This window comes from Oryctolagus cuniculus, chromosome 2 (assembly GCF_051225735.1).
Source record: "Oryctolagus cuniculus isolate XC-2025 breed Fujian yellow rabbit chromosome 2, ASM5122573v1, whole genome shotgun sequence".
NCBI lineage: Eukaryota > Metazoa > Chordata > Mammalia > Lagomorpha > Leporidae > Oryctolagus > Oryctolagus cuniculus.
Window position 1 is genome coordinate 13,812,557 of NC_142868.1, and position 18,379 is coordinate 13,830,935.

Genomic DNA, 18,379 nt, shown 5'->3' on the forward strand with positions numbered 1-18,379 from the left:
AATCTATCAACTAACGATCTGTCTTCCTTTCTCTCTCTCTCTCTCTCTCTCTCTCTCTCTCCCTCTCTCCCCTCTTTCTTTCTCTTGCTTTTGTCTTTCTGTCTTTCTTTTGTCTTTCTCTCTGTCTCTCTTTCCCCTCTCCTCCTTCTCCTCATCTTTATCATCATCCATCTCCTATTGATTCTGTTTCTCTGGAGGACACTGACTACTACAGTTTCCACAGATAATTATCTATATGATCTTGGATAGATTATTCAATGTCTTGATTTCTTATCTGTAGAATGGAGATGCTATAAGACTTTAAAGTGTTAATAGCTGGAAATCTCTTAGAGCTCTACCTGGCCATTCATGAATGCCATATGAAAGGATTTTCTGTTGTCATCGGTATTGTGTTTCAGCGCAGCCTGACTCCAATTCTATTCCTGCCTCTTGGAGATCTGTGACTGTCATGGGATGCCTTCCTGAGACACAATATGCTTCAGTAACTCTCCATTCACATTCTGGGGACAGTCATCAAAATCCTCTTTTCCCCAAAACTCAATTCATTTTCCTCACTGTTCTGGGACATTATTGTATAATTTACTGATAACGAGTACAATAACTCTCCAAAACCACCTTATGGGGTCCTTGTCCTATTGTAGCACTCAGCAACAAGATGACCTCTACATATCCATGCTCATCACCTTATACTTTTCCAAGTGTGGCCTATGCTTCCTTAATCATGGAATAACTTTTTCTTCCCTGAGTACTCCTTCCAGAAATCTGTATCATTCCATTTTCTATCTAGAAAACTCTGTTCTCCACATAACAAAAGTCCAGCTATCTTTATTCCATATCCAGCTTCCAGCTAAAAATATTTTCTCCTTTGAGAAACATCCATGGACCTCTAGTGATTGGTTTCCTTCTCAGGATTACCAAGACCTCTTATGTTTGCTATCAAATGGTCTGGGTGAAATGAGTGAGCTATGTTAGTTGTTGCCAAGTGTATGCCCTCACTTTTCTTCTCTAGAAAGTCAGTTAAATGAGCAAAGGGATAAGTCTGGTGGATCTTTAAAAAGGCTCTCTGGTGAAGTAGTTTATAAGTATCAGTTCTGCAGCCACACTTCCTAAATTTAAATTTTGATTTCCTAACTCTCTGAGTAACTATAAGTAAGTCACAGGGTACCACTAATAGTTTGTTTCCTGATAAGGCAATTATGCATAGTAAGAGTAATTACTGGGCTGGCACTGTGGCATAGCAGATAAAGCCACAGACTGCTGTGCCAGCATCCCATATGGGCACCAGTCTGAGTTCCAGCTATTCCACTTCTGATCTAGCTCACTGTTATAACCTGGGAAAGCAGTAGAAAATGGCCCATGTCCTTGGGCCCCTGCACCTGTGTGGGAGACCTGGAAGAAGCTCCTGGCTTCAAATTGTCATAGCTCCTGCCATTGCAGCCATCTGGGAAGTGAACCAGTGGATAGGTCGTTCTCTCTCTCTCTCTCTCTCTCTCTGCCTCTCTGTAACTCTGCCTTAGAAGTAAATAAATAAATTTTTTAATAAAAGAGTAATTACTTCATGGGACTATTATGATAATAAATGAGTGGGAAAGGGGAGGGATGCAGGTGGGAGAGACGATATGGGGGGGAAGCCATTGTAATCCATAAGCCGTACTTTGGAAATTTATATTCATTAAATAAAAGTTAAAAAAAAAAGAAAAAAAAGAAATGTGCAAAAACTCATTGAAAAATAACTTGACATATTATAAACATTCAAGAATTACTGGTTATAATATATAGAATTACAAAGGAGAGAAAGTTTCAACATAGGAAGCAGTCCACACTTAGAACAACAAATGCCATAAACAGCACTCTGACCTCAGAATCAGCACTTAAGGCATTCAGATCTGACTGAAGATCCTATGAGACCATTTCAGGCATGGAAAGCCAAGACATAGTGACAAAAAGTTCTGCATTAAAGATCTCTGTGAGTGAGACCCCAGTGAAAAGAAGGGGCCATCAAGGCTGGCGCCGTGGCTCATCCTACGCTAATCCTCCGCCTGTGGTGCCGGCACTCCGGGTTCTAGTCCCGGTTGGGGCTCCAGTTCTGTCCTGGTTGCTTCTCTTCCAGTCCAGCTCTCTGCTGTGGCCCGGGAAGGCAGTGGAGGATGGCCCAAGTGCTTGGGCCCTGCACCCACATGGGAGACCAGGGGGAAGCACTTGGCTCCTGGCTTCGGATCGGCATAGCACGCCGGCTGGGGGGTGAACCAATGGAAGGAAGACCTTTCTCTCTCTCTCTCTCTCTCTTATTGTCTAACTCTGCGTGTCAAAAAAAAGGGGGGGGCATCAAAGAAGGATGTACTTTTCTCTGAAGGGAGGAGAGAACTTCCACTTTGCATATAGCTTTGTCTGAATATCAACAGATTTTATGGACTCAGAAGGCTTCCATAGCCTTAGCAGCTCTTATCAAGAGCCTCGAGTTATCACTGACATCAAAAATAAGAGTGTTAATTGTTAAATCAACAAGAGGAGTCACTGTGTACTTACTCCCCATATTGGATCTCTGTCCTTAATGAGATGTACTATGAGAATTAATGATAAAATTTGTCTTCAAACTGTACTTTATACTTTGTGTGTGTGTGTGTGTGTGTGTGATGCAAACAGTTGAAATCTCTACTTAGTATAGAGTTGGTCTTCTGCATATAAAGTTGATTAAAGATGAATATTAATGGAAAATAGAATGGGAGAGGGAGAAGGAGGTGGGATGGAAGTAGGAGTGGAAGGGCAGGAATGATGAGAGGAAACGCTATATCCCTAAAAGTTGTACATATAAAATTTGTATTCATTAAATAAAAAAATACATTACTCTTCTTCAAAAAAAGAATTACTGGTTATTATTAATTTATTACTGTTAATAAGTTCTCATTGCATCTCACATTATCTATCATTGCCCATAGATAACTCAACAACCATTTTGCAATTGAATATATGTATTTTTAATTCAAAACATAATCTTAGATTTCATATCAATATCCATTTTTATCTCCTTCCTTCCCTCCCTCCCTCTTCTTCCTTCCTGTTTACTCTCTCTCCCATAATTCTCTCTCTCTCCCTGTCTGTAGTTCTCCCTCTGTCCCTCTCTCCTTCTCCCCTTTCTCTCCTGTTTCCCTCTCTTTCAAAGCATCAGTTTCTGTCAAAACTTTTTTTCATGTATTTATTATGGCAGGGTCCTCTAAACCTAGAATCTCTCATACAAATCCCAGGAACTGGAGTCTATTCCTTACACTACATATAGATTTAGATTTAGATTTAGATTTAGATTTAGATTTAAAAACAAGATTTATTAGAGACCTCCAGCCAGAGTGGCATGGAGTGGGCAAAACCAAGAGAGGCAAAACCTGAAGGGACTGGTGGAAATGGGGATTTTAAGCACAATTTTGGAGAAAAACAACCTTGACAGTCACATTGACATTCAGTTACAAGGTGGGAACAAAACCAATTAAAAGACCTGATTTGCAATCTTTTTTTTTTTTTTTAATTTTGTTAAAGGAATAAAACTTCATGCATTTAATACATTCAGATTTGGGAACATGATGATTCTTTCCCCCACCTTCCTCCCACCCAAACTCCAATCTTTCTTCCTCTTTCCCCTTCCTTTCTCATTCTTAATTTTCACAGAGATCAATTTTTAGTTAATTTTTATACTCATAAGATTAACCCTACACTAAGTAGAGAGTTCACTGATTAGTATGAAGAAAAAAAATGAAGAAAAAAAAAAAACAACCAACCAAATAAAATATGGTTCCTCAACAGTCAAGGCAACAGCCGTTCAAAATTATTGTATCTCAAAGTGTCATTTTGCTCCTATAGATTACATTTTGGGTACTCTGTTAGTTATCCCAGATCAGAGAAAATATATGGTATTTGTCTTTTTCTTACTGGCTTATTTTAACTAAGTATAGTGGTTTCCAGTTGCATCTGTTTTCTTGAAAATGACAGGATTTCATTTTTTTAACCTCTATGTAGTATTTCATAGTATATGTATGTGTACCATAATTTCTTACCCAGCCTTCACTTGATGAACATCTGGGTTGATTCCATATCTTAGTTATTGTAAATTGAGCTGCAATAAACATGGGGGTACAGATCACTCTTTCATATGCTAATTTCATTTCCTTTGGATAAATTCCCAGGTGTGGGATGGCTGGGTCTTATGGTACGTCTATATTCAGCTTTCTGAGATATCTCCATACTGTCCTTCAGAGTGACTGCCAGTTTACACTTCCACCAGCAGTGGATTAAAGTATCCTTCTCCCCACATCCTTGCCAGCATTTGATGATTGTTGATTTCTATATGAAGGCCATTTTAAAGGGGGTGAGGCAAAACCTTACTGTGGCTTTGATTTACATTTCCATGATGTAAATACTTTATATTTTTCATGTCTCTATTGGCCATTTGAAATTCCTCTCTTGAAAAATGTTTGGGTCCTTTGCCCATTTCTTGACTAGGTTGTTTGTTTTTAGTTGTTAGTTCCCTGAGATCTTTATAGATTCTGGAAGTTAATCCTTTGTCATATTCATAGTTTGCAAATATTTTATCCCATTCTGTCAGTTGCCACTTCACTTTACTGAGTGTTTTTTTGTTTGTTTGTTTGTTTGTTTGTTTGTTTTTTGCAGTTCAGAAGCTTCCCAGTATGATGTACTTCTTAATTTTGGCTTCATTTTGCTTGTGCTTCTGGGATCTTTTCCTAGAAGTCTTTCCCTATGCCAACGTCTGGTAGGGTTTCCCCAAAGTTCTTTAGTAATTTGATGGTATCAGGTGGTAGATTTATGTCTGATCCATTTTGAGTGGATTTTTGTGTAAGGTGTAAGGTAGGGGTCTTGTTTCATGCTTCTGCATGTGGAGATCCAGATTTCCCGGCACTATTTATTGAAGAGACTGTCTTGGCTCCAGGGGTTTATTTTGCTCCTTTGTCAAAAATAAGTTGGTTGTAGATGTGTGGTTTAATTTCTTGAATTTCTATTCTGTTCCATTGGTGTACACGTCTGCTTTTGTACCAGTACCAGGCTGTTTTGATTACAATGCCCTGTAGTAGGTCTTGAAATATGGTATTGTGATTCCTTGGCTTTGTTTTTATTGTTTAAGATTGCTTTAGTTATTTGGAGTCCCTTGTGTTTCCATATGAATTTTAGCATCATTTTTTCTATATCTGAGAAGAATGTTTTTGGTATTTTGATGATAACATTGAATCTATAAATTGCTTTCAGTAATATGGACATTTTGATAATGATGATTCTTCCAATCCATGAACATGGAAATTTTTTTCCATTTGTTTATGTCTTCTTCTATTTATTTCTTAAATGTTTTGAAATTTTCATTGTAGAGATCTTTGTCGTCCTTGGTTAAGTTTATCCAAGGTATTTAAAATTTTTTGTAGTTATCCTGAATGGAATTGATCTTTGAAGGTCTTTGTCAGCTATGAAATTGTCTGTGTATATAAAGGCTATTGATTTTTGTGTGTTGATTTTATATCCTGCTACTTTACCAAACTCTTTTATGAGTTCCAATAGTCTCTCAGTAAAGTCTTTTGAGTTCCCTATATATAGAATTATGTTATCAGCAAATAGAGATAGTTTGATTTCTTCCTCCCCTATTTGTATTGCTTTGATTTATTTTCCTTGCCTGATGGCTCTGGTTCAAACTTCCAGGACTATATTAAATAGTGATGGTGAGAGTGGGCATCCTTGTCTGATTCCAGCTCTTAATGGGAATGCTTCCAATTTTTCTCCAGTCAATAGGATACTGGCTGTGGGTTTGTTAAAATTTGCTTTGGTTACATTTAGGAATGTCCCTTTTATCCCAAGTTTGCATAAGATTTTCATCATAAAAAGGTGTTGAATTTTGTCAAATGCTCTCTCTGCATCTATTGAGATAATTATATGGTTTTTGGTCTTCAGTTTGTTAATGTGCTTTATCAAATCTATTGGTTTTCAGATGATAAGCCACCCCTGCATACCAGAGACAAATCCCACTTGATCTAGGTGAATGATCTTTCTAATGTGTTGTTGGATTCTATTCATTAGTATTTTCTTGAAGATTTTTGCATCTATGTCCATCAGGGATATTGGTCTGTTGGCCTCTTCCTCTGTCGTATCTTTTTCTGGCTTAGGATTTAAGGTGATGCAGGCTTTGTAAAAGGAGTTTGGAAAGATTCCCTCCCTTTTCATTAATTTGAATAGCTTGAGAAGAATTGGGATTAGTTCTTCTTTAAATGTCTGGTAAAATTCAACAGTGAAGCCACTGGGAACTGAGCTTTTCTTTTTTGGGAGGGTCTTCATTACTGATTTAATTTCTGTCTTTTTTATGTTAATTCTTTTTTATTATTTTTTATTTACTAAATATAAATTTTCAAAGTACAGTTAATGGATTACAATGGCTTCCCCCCATAATTTTCCTCCCACTCACACCCCTCCCATCTCCCGCTCCCTCTCCCATTCCATTCACATCAAGATTCATTTTCAATTATCTTTATATACAGAAGATCAATTCAGTATATATTAAGTAAAGATTTCATCAGTTTGCATCCACACAGAAACACAAAGTGTAAAATACTGTTTCAGTACTAGTTATAGCATTACAACACAGTAAGGACAGATCCCACATGAGGAGTAAGTACACAGTGACTCCTGTTGTTGACTTAACAATTTGACACTCTTGTTTATGGTGTCAATAGTCTCCCTAGGCTCTAGTCATGAGTTGCCAAGGCTATGGAAGCCTTTTGAGTTCACCGACTTCAATCTTATTCCTACAGGGTCATAGTCAAAGTGGAAGTTCTTTCCTCCCTTCAGAGAAAGGTACCTCCTTCTTTGATGGCCCCGTTCTTTCCACTGGGATCTCACTCGCGGAGATCTTCCATTTAGGTCTTCCTTTTTTTTTTTTTTTTTTTGCCAGTGTCTTGGCTTTCCATGCCTAAAATACTCTCATGGGCTCTTCAGCCATATCTGAATGCCTTAAGGACTGATTCTGAGGCCAGAGTGCTATTTAGGACATCTGCCATTCTATGAGTCTGCTGTGTATCCTGCTTCCCATGATGGATCGTTCTCTCCCTTTTTGATTCTATCAGCTAGTATTAGCAGACACTAGACTTGTTTGTGTGATCCCTTTGACTCTTAGACCTATCAGTGTGATCAATTGTGAACTGAAATTGATCACTTGGACTAGTGAGATGGCATTAGTACATGCCACCTTGATGGGATTGTATTGGGATCCCCTGGCATGATTCTAACTCCACCATTTGGGGCAAGTTCGATTGAGCATGCCCCAAATTGTACATCTTCTCCCTCTCTTATTCGCACTCTTATATTTAACAGGGATCACCTTTCAGTTAAAATTTAAACACCTAAGAATAATTGTGTGTTAATCACAGAGTTCAACCAATAGTACTAGAACAAAACAAAGAGGAAATACTAAAATGGATAAAGTATTACATTGTACATCAACAGTCAGGACAAGAGCTGATCAAGTCACTGTTTCTCATAGTGTCCATTTCACTTGATTATTAGTCTATTAGGTGTTCTATTTCTTCATGATTCAATTTTGGTAGGATGTATGTGTCCAGGAATCTATCCAATTCTTAAATGTTTCCCTACTTTTGGCATACAATTTTTTTGTAGTAATTCCTGATAATTCTTTTTATTACTTTGGTATCTGTTGTTACAATTCTTTTTTCTCAGATTTTATTAATTTGGGTTTTCTCCCTCTTTTTTGGTTACTTGGGCCAATGGTGTGTCAATTTTATTTATTTTTTTGAAAAACCAGTTTTTCATTTCATTTAGCATTTGTATTGTTTTCAATTTTTTTATTTTTTCTTAATTTTAATTATTTATTTCCTCCTACTAATTTGGGGTTTGGTTTGTTGCTATTTTTCTAGGTCCTTGAGATTCATATTAGCTCATTTATTTGGTGACTTTCCAATTTCTTGGTGTAGGCACTAATTGCTATATACTTCATTTTTAATACTGCTTTTTCTTTATCCCATAAGTTTTAATATGAGGTGTTGTCATCTTCATTCATTTCCAGAAATTTTTTTCTCTCTTTTGATTTCTTTTATGACTGACTCTTCATTTAGCAGTATATTGTTCAGTCTCCATGTATTTGCATGTGTTCTTGAGAATCGTGAGTTGTTGGTTTTGAGCTTCATCCATTATGATCAGAGAAGTTGCATGGTATGATTTTGATTTTTTTCAATTTGCTGAGACTTCCTTTTTAGCCTCATATATGGTATATCCTAAAGAAAATTCTGTGAATTGCTGAGAAGAATGTGAATTCTGATACTGTGGGCTGAAACATTCTGTAGATATCAGTTAGGTCCATTTGGTCCATAGTGTTGATGAGGCATGTTGTTTCTTTGTTGGTTTTCTGTCTGGTTTATCTATGCAGTGTGAAAGTAGGGTGTTGAAGTCCCCTGTTATTCTTGTATTGGAAACCATGTCTTTAAACCTGTTAATAGTTCTTTTAGATAGCCAGGCACCCTATTGTTAGATAGCCAGGTACTCTGTTGTTAGGTGCATATACATTTATTATTGTTATGTCTTCCTGTTGTATTGATCCCTTAATCATTACATAGTGTGTCTTTCTTTGTCTTAACAATTTTTTTTTAACTTTTATTTAATGAATATACGTTTCCAAAGTACGAATAATGGATTACTATGGCTTCTCCCCCATACCGTCCCTCCCACCCACAACCCTCCTGTGGGGAGCAATCCGGACTAGACTAAGTTGCTCGAATTAGGACTTATTCTATGCATCTGCTCTCCCACAATATGGCGCTGGGAGAGAAGTAAACAGCTTCCGCACAGCTGCCTCCAGTTCAACCAATTAACTGTAGGACTTGCTCCTGATTGGAGAGCAGCGTACTCAGCCGAGTTGGGATTGGCGGAGGAGGACTATAAAGGAGGAGAGAGACGGCATGCACCAGGAACATCTATGGGGAACATCTAAAGGGAACCCGTGCAGCCCCCGAAAGAGCCGGCCGGCGGTGTGCCGCTCCCCTGCGGAAGTGGGGAATGCGGCCAGGGGGAACTGCCCTTCCACGGAGGTGGAAGGGATAGTAGCCAACCCGGGAAGAACCAGCAGCAAACCCGGGGAGGGCCGAGCAGATGAAAGAACAGCGCAGGGTTCTGTGTCGTTCCTCCACGAAGAGGGGGAGCGACATAATGGTGCCGTGACTCGGATATGAAGCCTAGGCAGGGCTTAGTGTCGTTCCTCCACGAAGAGGGGGAGCGACATAATGGTGCCGTGACTCGGATAGGAAACCTAGGACGGATAGAAAACTTAGGAGGGAAGAAACGTGACTCGGATTAGGAAACCTAGGACGGATATGAAACTTAGGAGGGAAGAAACGGGAAGAACTGGGAAAATATCGGAGAGAGAGACTAGCAAACAACCTAGGGAAAATATCGGAAAGAGACTAGCAAACAGCCTAGGGAAAAGCCGGACGAAAAAGGAGCCGGAAGAAGTTATTGAAAGCCTAGGCATAGATTCGGATACGGACTGTGGGAAAGAAGTTAGGGTCGAAAGCGAAAGTGAAAGCTAGAACAAACAGACTCGGATGCAGACTGTGGGGAGAGGCCAGGAGAAATGAGGGAGGAGTATTGTTGGAAGAAAGCTTGGGGAAACATACCGGGTAGAGAAAACTGTTAGGGAAATTGAAGCCGCGGGGGGCAGGCCGAGGCGGAAACGAAAGCCACTTTGGGGTTCTCAAGTTAGCCCGGGAATAGGGGGCGAAAAGTTAAAACCAGAAGCTGAGACGCAAGCCAGATTGGGATCCGTCTGATTAGCCCGGGGAGCAAAGGACGGGAAGCCAAACCGTGGGGCGGAGACGTACGCTGGGTTGAATTCGCCAGGCTAGCCCGGGGAACTTGGATTGAATGCTAGTGGTGGAGACGCAAGCTACGCTGTGTTACTCGCGGAAGCCGCCGCGTGCAGAGAGAGCACGGGGCGTGAATAGATAGGGAACGCTGGCGTAGGCCGTGGTTCAGACGCGAAAGGGTTAAGCGTGGAGACCGCGGAGCCGCGCAAAGCCGGGAAGCTGCGCAGATGAGAGAGGCGCGCGGGCTGAAGCGGCGCAGAGCCGGGAACCCGCCGGCGGGGCGAGGTGCCGGAAAGCTGCGGGGATAAGAGAAACAGAAGTTTTAGAAGTAAAGTGAGAGAAATAGGAATGCTGGCAGACAGAAGTAAAATGGGAGAAATAGAAATGCCCGGAGATAGAGAAATAGAGAAAAATAAGGCCTCCCCTCAACATGCCAATTAGAAGGCTTGGATTCGGTCTGCCTGATTTAAGGCGGTAAGCGCCAGCAAAGCTCGACCAGAGTATGAGCTGCAGGTCACCGAAGATAGGCACGAACCAACACTAATAAGTCTCCCCCACAATACGGCAATGAGAAGGCTTGGATTCGGTTTGCCTGATAGGTTTTGTAAGCCCCTGCGGGCAGAGCAGAGCATGCGCTGCAGGGCACCGAACACAGGCACGCATCAGCGCCTAAAAACCTCCTCACAATGGCGAAGAGAGGACCCGGATTCGGTTTTCCTGATTGATAGGACTTGTAAGAGCCTGTGGCAACTCTAGCAAGTACAGCAGAGTGTGTGCTGCGGGACACCGAAGACAGGCGCGTATCAACGCCAAAAAATAAAAAGAAAGGGGGATCTGTGGGGAGCAATCCGGACTAGACTAAGTTGCTCGAATTAGGACTTATTCTATGCATCTGCTCTCCCACAATATGGCGCTGGGAGAGAAGTAAACAGCTTCCGCACAGCTGCCTCCAGTTCAACCAATTAACTGTAGGACTTGCTCCTGATTGGAGAGCAGCGTACTCAGCCGAGTTGGGATTGGCGGAGGAGGACTATAAAGGAGGAGAGAGACGGCATGCACCAGGAACATCTATGGGGAACATCTAAAGGGAACCCGTGCAGCCCCCGAAAGAGCCGGCCGGCGGTGTGCCGCTCCCCTGCGGAAGTGGGGAATGCGGCCAGGGGGAACTGCCCTTCCACGGAGGTGGAAGGGATAGTAGCCAACCCGGGAAGAACCAGCAGCAAACCCGGGGAGGGCCGAGCAGATGAAAGAACAGCGCAGGGTTCTGTGTCGTTCCTCCACGAAGAGGGGGAGCGACACCTCCCCTTTCCCACTCCCTCTCCCCTTCCATTCACATCAAGATTCATTTTCGATTATCTTAACAATTTTTGTGTTAATGTCTATTTTGTCTAATATTAGGATGGCTACCCTGCCCCAGTTTTTTTCCCATTAGCATTGAATATCTTTTTCCAACCTTTCACTTTCAGTCTACATGTATATTTGTTGGTGAGGTACACTTCTTGAAGGAAGCACATAGATGCTTCTTTTTTTAATCTATTCAGCCAGTCTGTATCTTTTAACTGACAGTTGAGGCCATTTACACTCAAGGTAACTACTGATAAATAACTACTTGGCTTTGCCATTTTTCTGTGAATGTTCCTATCACTTGCTTTGGATTTCTTTTGTACTTTTACTGGGGTATTTTCCTTCTTTGCATTCTTTCATAATGATGGCTTTCTTTCTGTTTCTGTGTGTAGGACATCCTTAACTGTCTTTTATAAGGCTAGACAAGTGGTGATAAATTCTTTCAATTTCTGTTTGTTATGGAGGGTCTTTATTTCACCTTCTTTCATAAATGAGAGCTTTGTAGGGTACAGTATTCTGGGTTCTTTTAAGAATTGGACTATATCTTGTCATTGTCTTCTAGCCTATAACTTTTCTGTCGAGAAGTTAGCTGTGAGCCTAGTTGGAGATCCTTTGAAAGTAATCTTGGCATTTCTCTTGTGCACATTTTAACATATCTTCTTTACTGTGGAAAGTTTGATTTCAATGTGTTGTGGTGAAGATATTTTCTGATTATATCTGTTTGGAGTTCTATGGGCTTCCTGTACTCAGACATTCCTTTCTTTCTCCATGATAGAGAAGTTTTCTGTAATTATTTCACTAAGTAGACCTCCTAGATCCTTCTCTCATCCTACACCTTCAGGTACTCCTAAGACCTAAATGTCAGGTCATTTGATAGTATCCCATATATCTCCACCACTATTTTTAATTAAGTATTCTAATTTGTTCTTATTTTTGGTCTGACTGTAAAATTTCCAGAGATTTGTCTTCTAGCTCAACTATTGTTCCTTCTGCCTTACAAACTCTTGTTAAGGCTTTCCACTGCATTTTTTAAATTGATCTGTTGAATTCTTTATTTCTAGTATTTCATTTTTATTTTTCTTTAAGATCTCAATTTCTTTTTATTTTATTTTATTTCTTTTTTAACTTTTATTTAATGAATATAAATTTCCAGAGTACAGCTTTATGGATTACAATGGCTTCCCCCACCATAGCTTCCCTCCCACCCGCAACCCTCCCCTTTCCCACTCCCTCTCCCCTTCCATTCACATGAAGATACATTTTCAATTCTCTTTATATACAGAAGATCAGTTTAGTATATATTAAGTAAGATTTCAGCAGTTTGCACCCACATAGGCACACAAAGTGAAAAATACTGTTTCAGTACTAGTTATAGCATTAAATCTCAATGTACAGCACATTAAGGACAGAGATCCTACATGAGGAGTAAGTGCAGTGACTCCTGTTGTTGACTTAACAAATTGACAGTCTTGCTTATGGCATCAGTAATCACCCTAGGCTCTTGTCATGAGTTGCCAAGGCTATGGAAGCCTTTTGAGTTCAGCGACTCTGATCATATTTAAACAAGGTCATAGTGAAAGTGGAAGTTCTCTCCTCCTTTTAGAGAAAGATACCTCCTTCTTTGATGACCTGTTCTTTCCACTGTGATCTCACTTGTGGAGGTCTTCCATTTAGGTGTGTGGTTTTGTTTGTTTTTTGTTGTTGTTGTTTTTTTTTTTTTTTTTTGCCAGAGTGTCTTGGCTTTCCATGCCTGAAATACTCTCATGGGCTCTTCAGCCATACCTGAATGCCTTAAGGGCTGATTCTGAGGCCAGGGTGCTGTTTAGGACATCTGCCATTCTATGAGTCTGCTGTGTATCCCACTTCCCATGTTGGAAAATATCTCAATTTCTTGGAAAAAGTTTTCATTCATAGCATATATAGTTTTCTTTTGTTCATGGATTTTAGTCTGATTGCTTTTGAGTAATCCAATGATTAATGTTTTGAACTCCATTGCTGATATTTCCTCAGTCTCTTCATCTTCACATTCTAATATTGAAATTTTCTAGGGTTCCTTTGTGTGGTCATAGTGTCCTCCTTATTCTTGTTTCTTGAATATGCATTTATTTTTAGACATTTGTAAATTTTTGTTTTGTTTTGTTTTGTTTTTGCATCTGATGGCTTTCATCCATGATCTGTGCTTCTGTGGCTTAGTGGAACAACTACACTTTCAGTGAATACTAAGAGGTGTGAGATGTGTGTGGCCAGGGAATTCTGTTTAGTGCTTTAGGATGGGGTGAGTATCCAGGGTAACACCCAAGTTGGGCGTGATAGCTCTCCTCTGGTTAACTGGATGGAGAGGAATGGTCACCTCTGTTGGTGTCGCTCCCCGTCTTCATGGGGGAACGACACTAAACCCTGCCTAGGCTTCATATCCGAGTCACGGCACCATTATGTCGCTCCCCGTCTTCGTGGGGGAACGACACAGGACCCTGCGCTGTTCTTTCGTCTGCTCGGCCCTCCCCGGGTTTGCTGCTGGTTCTTCCCGGGTTGGCTACTGTCCCTTCCACCTCCGTGGAAGGGCGGTTCCCCCTGGCCACATTCCCCACTTCCGCAGGGGAGCGGCACACCGCCGGCCGGCTTTCTCGGGGGCTGCACGGGTTCCCTTAGATGTTCCCCATAGATGTTCCTGGTGCATGCCGTCTCTCTCCTCCTTTATAGTCCTCCTCCGCCAATCCTAACTCGGCTGCCCACACGCCGAGCACGCTGCTCTCCTCCAATCAGGAGCAAGTCCTACAGTTTATTGGCTGAACTGGAGGCAGCTGCGTAGAAGCTGTTTTCTCCTCTCCCAGCGCCATATTGTGGGAGAGCAGATGCATAGAATAAGTCTTAATTCCAGTAACTCAGTCCAGTCCAGGTTGCTCCCCACAGTTGGTGTGACCCACCTCCTTTCTTTTCCAAGCTGAGGAATGCCCAGGTGTTATTGCCCAGTGTGCTCAACACTCATCCACACCACTGTATGAACTGCACATATGATCTTCGGAGTCCTTCCTGTTAGCATGTTTCCCTTTGCTATGAGCTGATCTGGGCAATCAAAGAGCTATGAGAGTGTGAAGAAGCTTTCTATGGTTGCCCAGAACATAGCTACACTTTGCCTCCTCTCATGCAGTCACAGTGTTTTCTGTCTCAGCTCCTAGGACTTTAAGGGTCAAGAAGTGCCAGTGGGGCGACTCTGTGCTGCTAGCCCATCCCATCTGCAAGGAAACCAAGATGTTCCCAGAGCCACTGTGTGTGCATTTTCCAGCCTGCTGGATTGAGTCCAGTCCTCTCAATTAGATTCAGTGTCAGTGGGGAATGCAGGTTTTCTCTCTTGCAAGGTCTATTGTTTGCAGGCATGCAAAACATCCACCAGCTGCAGCCCCACTTGCTTCACAATTGTGCTGGGCATATATGGGAGTCCCATAGAGGGCACTTCCCTTTCATAGTGATGGCTCCCCTTCCCCTCCTGTTGCTGGGTGGGTACAGCTGGCTTGGTGGAGACCATCTCCCCTGGTTTTTCTTGGACTGCTATGGTTGCCTCCACCGACTGGGTAGACGGTGATACCAATAATTGCTGGGTTTGCTGAGGGGCCACTACCTGCCAGCCCTCCCACTACTGGCTGCAGGTCTCATGTAGCAGGGAGTGGGGAAGGGAGGGAGACAGGCTGCTTTTTTTCCCCCATTTCTGAGTGAGCAGTTGCCCTGCTGTCCTGAGGGATTCAGGTGGGACTCAGAAAGGTGCAGTTTACCAAGCTCTTCCTCCCACTGTGTCAATAGTGGCATGGGCCTGGGGAGTCTGATCTCACCTGGTTTTCCAGGGCGGGTACTACACTCACTCCCCCGCTGGATCCAAGCTGCTGGGTCTTTGCTGCATGTCTGCTCTTTCTGCATTTGTCCGGGCCATTTCTACTGTTTTCTCAGGATCTCCTACCACAGTTCCCCTGCAGCTTCACACTGAGAATGTACTTTCTCCACTTTTCCAATATGATTTTTGCCCAGCCTCTGATTTGCAATCATTTATCCTGTCTGCTTGCTCACGATACAACAAAAAGAGCTATCTGAAGGGTGGGATACCTAATATGTTTTACAGTAAACTGGGAGCTCAGAATGGTGGAGTCACCACTCCCTTGCTATTCTTACCTTAAGACTGGGGATTCCTAAGGAAGTGGGGCAGGTACTTTTGATCTTGCTAAAGATAACTTTTGGGGAAATCAAGCATTTTGCACCTTAAATTTCCACTGGGATCAACCTGACTGCCTACTAACCCATCTGGCTCCTCACATTCCCTCCCCCAGAAGAATGGACCCTAGGGTTTCCATCAGCTCTTCCTTTGCTGATTCTCAGTGGACCCTGCCAGGGATCTCTGCCTTGTTTTGTCTTGCCTCCTTGTCTGGCATGCCTGTCTCTGTCCATTTCTTACTCTTTGAACTGTTCCAAGCTCTGGCTTATCTTCTCTGGTACATTCACTGGGTTACAACCAAATATATCTCCAAACAAAACAATAAGGTTGGAAAAGGCCCAACTTGGCTTGTAATCTGGATTTCATAAACATTTTTACAATGTTAAGATATATACTGCTGAGTGGATCAATTTGCCTTTGAAGATGTCCTTGTAGAGAACTAGGCAACGTATGGAAAAGGTAAAGCAGAGGGTGTCATTCCATATATTTCATGGTGTATGTTGTATGAGCTCTCCAAGTCAGAGTGTGTACTGAATATGAACAATCAGTTCGACCATACCTGGGAGTACTCACTGAATAAAAACTCTGTAAGGAAAAGTATTATCATGGCACATTTTAAAGTACTTTATAGGGATCAAAATATCTTTTGTTTTGTAGCATCCTTTTCTCCATATAGATCCTTTATTGTTGGTGTTGCCAGATGAAACACTAAACATATAATTAAATTTGAATTTATTCAGCTAAACAATGAATAATCTTTTATATTAAATATGTGTGAAATCTGAAATTCAATGTTATCTGGGCATCCTGTGTTTGCGTGTACTAAATCTGGCAACCTAAGTTATGTTACCTCATGCCATACTGTCCTAAACGTCATGTCCTCCTTTAGATTGTAAACTTGAATCCACTGCATTCTTAGCACAGTAATTGACACACAATAGGAACTCAAGAGATATTTGTGAATTTAGTTTTTAATTAAAAGAGATTGATAGAAATCTCCACATGAAAATAAAATACAGTGAAAAGAAAGTAGAAGAAAAAATTTCTGAGGACTTCATTTTTTTTAGATGATGACGTTGATCTCATGATGGAGCAGAGGCGATCCCTAGGGAGTGATCCATGAGTCTGATTTACACCACGTTCTGAAAACTAGAGACATAAAAGTGCAGTGTCACGCTCAGCCTCTGGGAGGCCTGCTTCTGCAACTGCAGGGAAGGCACTGCCTTTTCCATTTGGCAGGACTTGTGCCATGTCTTAGCAAGCATTTCTGTAGCCACCATCCAAGCTTTCCCTTTTTCTCAGTGATCAAGTATCTCTAGCTATAGAGAAACTTCTGTTAGCATCAACAAGGGTGGACACAACATGGTTTAATGGACTGCATTGAAGCACCTGGAATTCCCCACTGGGGCTGAACTCCTTAGCATGGCGTTCTAGGTCACTCATAAGCTCTCTACTGTTTATGCATCCTGACTCCTCTTGTAATTCTTGAATCTCAGCCACATCATGGAAACTTCTTGCTCTTGAATATGTCTTTCTCTCTCATGCTTCCACATTTTTGCTTTGCCTGAGGTGTTTTCTCTTCAGTTGCCTTCTAGACAGGCCATGAGCATCTTTATAACTTATACTTTATTTATTTTTATTTATTTATTTTTATTTTTTGACAGGCAGAGTGGACAGTGAGAGAGAGAGAAAGAAAGGTCTTCCTTTTGTTGTTGGTTCACCCTCCAATGGCCGGCGCAGCCAGCGCGCTGCGGCCGGCGCACCGCGCTGATCCGATGGCAAGAGCCAGGTACTTATCTTGGTCTCCCACGGGGTGCAGGGCCCAAGCACTTGGGCCATCCTCCACTGCACTCCCTGGCCACAGCAGAGAGCTGGCCTGGAAGAGGGGCAACCGGGACAGAATCTGGTGCCCCGACCGGGACTAGAACCCGGTGTGCCGGCGCCGCAAGACAGAGGATTAGCCTAGTGAGCCGAGGCGCCAGCCTTATAACTTATACTTTAAAAGTTTCCAATGCTTTCTGAAACATTTCCTGGCTTCTTACTTATTTTGCAAATCAAAAAATGTATGCATTTATAGTGTACATATATTGTTTTGAAATATATATGAGTACACTGCATAATGGCTAAGTCAAGCTAGTTAATACATTAGTTATTTTTTGCACTGAATTTTTGGTGGTAAAAACTTAAAGCCTACTGTTAGCAATTGTCAAGTATATAATACATTCTTATTGACCACAGCTACCATGTTGTACAATAGATCTCCTGAATTTCCTCCTAACTGAAATTCTGTATTCTTCAATCCCATGTCCCCTTTCCCAGACTCTGGTAACCCTTCTTCTTTCTGCTTCTATGAGTTCTGATATTTTTAGGTTAATACATAAGTGAAATCAAGTGGATTTGTCTTCCTCTGGCAGGCTTCTTTCACCCAACATATGTCTCCCAGGTTCATCTATGTTGTTGCAAATAACAGGATTTCCTTCTACCGTCTGATTAATGCTGAATGGTATTCTAATGTGTTTACACACCACATTTTCTTTATCCATTCATCCATTATGGAAATTTAGGTTGATTCCATTTCTTGACACTTGTGGATAGTTTTGCAATGAACATGGGAGTTCAGGTATCTTTTTTAACATACTGATTTAATATCCTTTGGAAAAATGAGTATACCTAATAGGGGGATCACTGGATCATATGTTGGAGTTTTTTTTAGTTTTTTGAAGATCCTGCATATTATTTCTCACCATCTTATGTTTTGCTTCTGGCATCTTTCTTCTACATTTGCTTCTGTCCAGAGTAGTATAGGAGGCAAGATTCCTTCTTTAGGCCCTTATGAATGAGAGATTTGTATGTTTTAGGAATTACATTTAGCTCTAAATAACAGGAATTTACCCAAAATGATTCAAACTGATCAGGAATTCTATTTTTCTACTTAAGTGTATTGTCTGGAAGTTCACATTCCAAGGCTAGAGAGTAATCTCTCTCT

General features: G+C 41.4%; 1 long non-coding RNA gene across 3 annotated transcripts in view; it reads left to right on the plus strand.

Annotated features, from left to right (window-relative positions):
* LOC149127691 (uncharacterized) overlaps positions 1 to 18,379 on the plus strand; it is a 405,872-nt gene that overhangs the window by 154,053 nt on the left and 233,440 nt on the right. The gene's annotated exons all lie outside the window — the stretch shown is intronic.